This window comes from Athene noctua, chromosome 1 (genome assembly GCF_965140245.1).
Source record: "Athene noctua chromosome 1, bAthNoc1.hap1.1, whole genome shotgun sequence".
Lineage (NCBI taxonomy): Eukaryota > Metazoa > Chordata > Aves > Strigiformes > Strigidae > Athene > Athene noctua.
The window spans coordinates 180,795,463-180,801,660 of NC_134037.1; positions in this window are offsets into that span (position 1 = coordinate 180,795,463).

Below are 6,198 nucleotides of genomic sequence, written 5' to 3' on the forward strand. Positions count from 1 at the left end.
ACTCTGGTGGTAAGTATTTAATCACTAACATCCTCCCAGCTCACCTTTTAGCCGCATAATTACTTTACAGCAGTTTGGTGTAATTTTCTGCTAATGATGATATGGGATTTGCCCAGAGCATACATCTTGCTTTCCTCTCTGCTGACAGGAAATGGCTTGAGAGAAGCAAATGATACATGAACAGGCAGGTATCACACTTAGCAACGCTTTGAAGTCACTGTTGGTATTAGCTCTTCCACTCAAATAGGTATCACAAACTAGGTTAATCAAGGGCACACTGCTACAGAAGAAATAAATCTCTTTTCTAGTCTCTTTGTGCAGCAGGATCGTATTAGGAAACAAAGAGCACTTTGATTTGGTAAAGCCTGTCCTCCAGAGCCTGCAAATGGTACAACAACAATTTATATCCCTTGAGGATCTGGCCCAGATGTTTTATGTAACTTTCACTGTTTTTTTTTTTTTTCTCTAAACCACCTGCCATGGAACGATCTGATAATAAAAAAGAAAGTGAGTAACAAGCAATATAGACTATACTGCAAACTACTTCCTGAAACAATGAGTCGGTTCTGCTTTCAGTTACATTTGTGCCATGCCAATGAATTTTGACAAAGGAACATGGTGTGCCTGAGACTGAACTGTTTCATTTTCAAGAGCCACATTTAGAAAAGAGAGTAGAGAAGAAAATCCAATTAAATGAAGCAATAAAGTCAGAGAAGTTCAGTTTGAAGAAAATCTGCAACGTTTATCACTAGCTCCACATCCCTAGCGAGTTGACATTTCAGGAAGGACGTTACAGTTCTGTTCAGCTTACTTGTGAGATTGATGTCTAGACTAGAATGAGCACAAATCATGCATAAGTAAGTTGTTTATGCTGTCAGTCATTAGCTACACATTTGGCATGCTGGAGAACGTCGGGAAGTCTGCAGTGCCCTCCTTAAATTAGGGACTGCATTGGTCATGACACAACGGTTTGCTGTGCACAACCTTCAGCGTTGTATCGATCACAGACTGGTTTTGTAAATGAAATTAGTCGTCCTTGTTTATCATTATCTATTTAGGGAAGATTGCAAACTGTGGGGAGATGCTAAAATCCTTACTCGAGCCATTCTGCTACTTGCTTTAAGAACGTTAACCACTCTGTCCTTCAAGTTGATGCTTACTCTGTGTTGGACAAAACTAAACTGACGCTTTTTCTATCACATCAACATTTGCCTCTTCTATTCCAGGACAGCATACAAAGTCTGGAGAGAGTCTGTCTGGGGTACTTGCCCTAAACATCTCCCTGTTAGCCCACCCTGAAGTCCGGTACTCACAACTGGACCCAGTAGTCCCCCAGGGCTCTGCCAGTGCTGAAGAGCCTGGAGGGATGACCTCATGGGCCTCCTGCAGACTATATGCTCCTATTTGTCTGTCCAGGTATGACATTTGCTTCTGTCATGGTGACCTTCATGAAGAACCCTTTCCTGGCTATGCCTTCATAAAGGGACACCTTTGTTCTGCATTCTGAGGGAAGACATAACTGTAGCCAGTTCACTGTTTCTGCTGTTGTTCACAAAACAGAAGGGTGAAGTGGGCACAAGGAGCCTCAGGGTAGGATTCAAGTCTTGTTCCTTCATCACTGTGAGAATGAAATAGTTCCCAAATTAATACAAATCACGGCATTAGCACGAGAGCTTTTGCTTTGATGATTTGGTTCCAAGAACTGGGCATCAGTTTTGACCAAGCAAGAGCGTTATCACATCTTGACAAAAAGAGGTTTTCATGTGTAACCTCCCATGTGGGAAAACAAAAGAAATGACTTTAAAGCTTAGGGCAGAAGTGCAACAAAGACTTAAAATAACTCCCAGTGAAAACTGGGAGTCTGTGTTTCTAGATACTCTTAAAAACATGTCTCAGATGCCCTCAGGAATTTGGTCAGTGCATCAGTGCAGTAACCTGTGACTCATGAAATGAGCTGTTTTAAATGCACTAAGTTTTTATAGAAAATGCATTCACCAACTGTCAACAATCCATTAGCAATGAGCAATCTGCGCTTTGTTTTCTATGAGCAGTTCCTTTTGGCCTTTCATGGGTTTTTGTTTCCTTTTAATGTGGTGTGCAAGAAGGGATGGGTTCAACATAGTGACACCACAGCTTCCTATGCTACCGGTCAATTGTTAATGAAAAATCTGTGCTTTTAGATATGCCTAATTTGATGGACTGAACTTGCTGGTTTTCATATCACATAAAGCTGAAGTATGTTGACAGTGATGAGTAATACACACTTGCCAGCACAAATGTATCAGTATATTCAGTTTTGTGAATACATTAAGCACTGTGGGTGCACTTAGCATAATGCATCTGCATTTTAGCTGGATATTCTGTGGCTGGATTGATGCTTTCATCAATCCAGAGAGATTCCACCTTTACAGCATGGATCCAACTTTGTTCTCAGTAAAGTCAGTAGGTTCAGTAGGAACTGAATTTGACTTAAGATCAAAAAAGAAAAGTTTGATTTTGCTATTCTGTCATCTTCCTTCCCACTGTGTTTCCCTTTCCCTTAGAGGTGGCAATCTGAAGCTATCAAAGCATCTCATTAGCTACAGCAATGGCTAAACAGAAAGCATTTAATTCTGGAGAAATGGCAAGAGTGTTCTGGCATTACATCTCTGTCAGCTTCTGCCTCTCTTCTATCATTTAAATTCTAATTGCTACAAATTACAGTGTATAGCTTTTATCAGTTGTGGACCAACAGGAATTTTAGACTTTGGACTAATGTTCTCAGTGATATTGTATCTAAACAACATTGTAGATGCTGATGTGCTGACACATGGTCACTCTGAAGTGAACTGGGACCACTCACTCCCACCTTAGTAAAACTGAAATGAGAAACAGGGGTTGCCTAGATGAAAAGCTGTGTTTAACAGGATCAATACCTTTCCCTTCATTTCTGGGGAAAGGTGGCTTTTTATAATGGACAATGTGAAAGGAATACAGAACATTGTGCCCCTGAGTGGTCCCCTCTCCTCTGCCTTCTTAACATATGGTCTTGATTTTGACTGTAGCCTTCAGCAATGACACTTCATGATATCCTAAATTAACCTGCAGGTTTGTACACTCATCTGCCTTTCTGAAAATCATTCAGCTTCGGAGCTTTCTCCTAAACCTTGCAAACCCCCTCTGGTTTCCTGATGCTTCAGGCAACTGACAGAAATTTTACTCAGCTTCTGATGTTGTCTTCAGATCTGGGGCTTGCCCCTGCCCACGGGGCACTTTCCCCCCTTGGCGATGCTGAGCACGCTTTGACTTGGGGAACAGCCATCAGCCTGTCTCCCTTGGAGCACAAAGGAGTGGTGCAGAGGCAACAGCTTCTCTTTAGCTCTGAAATCCAGGAGGCGAAGCAGCTTGTTTCGTGAGCGGAGGTTATGGAGGGATGTGGATTAGACATCCAAGGCACTGACCCCAGCCTTGGGCCAGGGGGGTGCAAACTCCAGAAGGTCACTGCGATACAGCCGCATGGCCGAGCCAGCTACAGGAGGTGGGTGCAAGCCAGGTAGCAGCCCCCGTCATTTCTTTTCCTCTGAGACAGAGATCCCAAGTGTGGGGCAGTGGGTGAGGAGTCTCTGTGCTCCGCACTCACTGCTTTGATCTCCGTTCCTGCTGGGCAACGGGGAATTAAACTGGCTGGCTGCTGAGCCGCCCTGGCTCGTTCCTGCGGAGGAAGAACCAGCTAAGCCCAAACTGCTGATGCTGGAGCCAAGGCTGGCTGCTGGTACGTGCCTTTTGCATGGGAGCTGGTCCCGGGTGGCTCAGAGGTTGAGCAGGACGGGCTGTGCCTGCCTGCAGAGGAGCAGAGACGTCCATCCTCCTCGCCTCCACACAGCTCTGCTCCCCACCTAGAGAGCAGACACAGGGCTCTTAGGAAAACCCTCTCTTGTAGGAGGGCTCCCAGCGTGGGGAAAGCCCCTGTCGCACGGGCTGAGGGCAGCTGGCGAGCCAGCACCCCGGCCCCAGCACCGGCGGGAGGGCTTTCATCCGAGAAAAGGCGGATGTCACGCATGCAGAAGAGTTAGTCATGTGGGAAAAAGGCTGCTCCTCGGGGGATTAAAAGGACTATTTGCCCAGCCCCCAGTGTGAAGCACGAGGAAGAGGGAGAGGATCTGGGCTTGTCCCCCAGCGATGCCCAGGTACGGCCGCGGCAGCATGGCCTCTCTCCAAGCACCACTGCCGTGTCAGGGTGATGTGCGGAGGGGCTGAAGCCACCCCCGGGCCGTCCACTGCCTCCGCAAAGCCACTTTACGGGGAGTCCTCAGAGCAAGGATTTGCCAGGTATTTAACCGATGTGAGTCGCTCTTTGGCGAAGGGCAGAGGAGTGGCAGAGCGGGGCAGCCGCAGCCCCGCGCAGGCGGTGGGCTGGCTGGCTGTCCTGCGGCAGCCTGTCCTCCCTGGGGATAGATGCTCCAGACCCCGCAGCCCTGGCGCCGTGCAGCCACAGCCCGTCAGAGCCCCTCTCTGCAAATCAGTCACCGAGTAATGCTTATGTCTGTCTTTCATGCGCTAGGCAGAATTACAAAGTGCAGCAGAGAGCTTAAGCAGTGCTCCTGCCTGGAATAAAATGGCCTGGTAATGGTATTTTAAGCAATTTTAAGGATGTGTGGTGCCCAATATGCAACACAGTAGTTTCTTATTGAGGCGTGCCCAAAATGCAATTCTCTGTTATTGCAGTCCTAGTTTCATAGCACAGCTCAGCCAACAGCATGAGTGATGAGGCAGATAACTGCTCTAACAAACAGAGCCAAGGTACAGCTGAACATTGGTGGGCAGCTATTTTAGCAGAAGTCAGACAACTCGAACCCTGGGGACTACAGGACTGGGAGTATCAGGTAGGGGCTGGGAGCCACAGCTCACGCTGCAGACCCAAGGGGTGTGGGGGAGGACTGGCACACTGGAGGAGAAGGAGCCTGTGTTACCATGTCAGGTTACCCGCAGGCTTTGTACTGTAATGATGGCAAACTGACATAGTCGTGTGCTCCAAGCCAAGTAGGCTGACTGCCATCACATACAACAAAGTGTTTGATTGAGACTGGATTTTAACTCCCAGTTGCTCTTCTCTTTCCTATCACCCAAACCCAATGGCTGCTGCCTTGCTGCCCTTGCTGGGGGTTCGTATTTCCTAAAAAGGCTCGAGGTACTTCCCTTTCTCAGTTGTTTACTGTTCCCTTTTTGCTGTGGCAAAAACTGTCTTCCTGCTCTTGCCAGCTCTCCAGACCAGCCTGAAGGTCCACCCCAAGACATGCTACCAGCTCATCCAAGAACGGATGGCATCCTCTCCCCGTAGACCTGCCATCACCATCTCATTCTACACAAATCACTCTAAGCCTGAAGCCTATGCATCCTGCAGAAAGCCTGCTGTGGTAGTAAGGCTGGCATAAACAAAGTCTGTATCCAGTGATCTGCTCAGTGGGACTAAATCCATCCATGAAAGTGTGATGTACGTGGAGCCCAGGGCTCCCCACTGTTGTAAGGCTGTTTTTCAAAACATGGGTTTGTGCTAATTCATCTTACAGCTTAAAGGTTTTTCTCTTGTGTTAAGGCAATGGCAAGGAAGATGCAGTGTAATTCTTGTATGATTCCCCAAATATGATACCAAGGATTGCATTTAGGTACAAAATAAGAAAAAAATTAGAAATAAGCCTGAAAATTTGCAGCATAATTCAGTGTGACTCTGCTACATTTTCAGCTCACCACAATGCTTGCACACACACTTAGATGCAGGTGCAGATGCCCTCCCTATACAAAATGAGGTGACACCCTTCTCTCCCCTCAAGGTATTGCCCAAGTATCCCACTGCTTGGGAGCCCCTGGATCATGCAGGCACCCCTCAGGGCCTCAGGGCTGTGCATGGGTAGGTGGCACCCTCAGGCTGGAGCGAGGAGCACAGGCAACTCCTGTGCCACAACAGGGAGACAACATCTACCAGGGCTGCCTCTGAGGAAGGCACCAGAGCACTGTAAAGGGGGGGGGGGGGGCGGAAATAACACCTGCATGTAAAAAGGGAATTTTGGATCTGCCAGTCCTGTTTCAGTACCCTAAAAAATACTGGGTTCAGTAATTGTGCAGTTAATTTACCAGCACAGAAGAGAAAATAAAATAGTTGAAGCAAATAGTCAACATAGATCCTGTTCTTTACTGGAGGAGAAAAAATCATATCAAGTTAAT